Consider the following 1,099-nt stretch of genomic DNA (forward strand, 5'->3'; position numbering starts at 1 on the left):
ATTTTTTATGACTTTTTTGCCTAAAAAAACTGTTTTTGACCAAGTGATATTTTAGAATTTGTATTATTTATTATATTTTATTGTTTAGTTAAATTAATGCTTGTCATGTGCCATATTACCTGAATTTATTCAAGGGCCTTATTCTTGAAACCCTAAGACAATTTTAGGTGGAAAGCAACATAAGGCCAGTGTCTGTACATACCATTAATTTTTTTTATTTGAGGCAGATTCCCACAATGGCATTTAATCTTCTACCAGGTTATTTTATTTATAAATTATGTTCAACTGATAGAGAAATTAAACATTTTTAGATTTTAACTTTAGTGAGTAATCAGATTACAAAATTCAGCCAAAATTATTTTGATAGTTTCAAGAATACAGCCTCAGTTTTATATTATATTTGTTCTTTTTTTGAATTATTATTTATATATATATATCAATTTTTAGTCAGGTCTATTGCTTTAAGATTTTTGAATATAAAAGTCTGGTGAAGACATATTTTGATATAAAATTCTTTAATTATAATGAAAAGCCATATTTTAATATAAAAGACCTCAATAACAAATTGGACAGCCATATTTTAATATAAAAGACCTCAATAACCATGTGGAAAGCCATATTTTAATATAAAAGACCTCAATAACCATGTGGAAAGCCATATTTTGATATAAAAGACCTCAATAACCATGTGGAAAAGCCATATTTTAATATAAACATCTTACATTCACCATAAATTCGTCAAAAATTGTGATTCTACATAATTTTGATAGATAAATGTTACAATATTTTGTTATATTTATGACTAGTATTATAATTATTGTTTTTTAATACAGAATAATTGTTATTATTAAAATAAATCAAGTTAAATTTTTCTGTTTTTAATTTCTTGTTGAAAGCTAACATGCCGGAAGTAAAGTAAGGGAGAAGGTCTTGTTGCCATGCTCAGAGCTGTTCACAGTTCTAGTGTTTTCTTGTTACCTACCTATATACAAAAACAAATACATTCGTTCAGGTCAAACGACTGAGTTTCAGATTAGACAGGAACTGAAGTCTGTGTGTGTTGAGGGAGATAATATGTAGACTAAAGCGGGATAATATG

This window comes from Lottia gigantea (assembly GCF_000327385.1).
Source record: "Lottia gigantea unplaced genomic scaffold LOTGIsca_19, whole genome shotgun sequence".
Lineage (NCBI taxonomy): Eukaryota > Metazoa > Mollusca > Gastropoda > Lottiidae > Lottia > Lottia gigantea.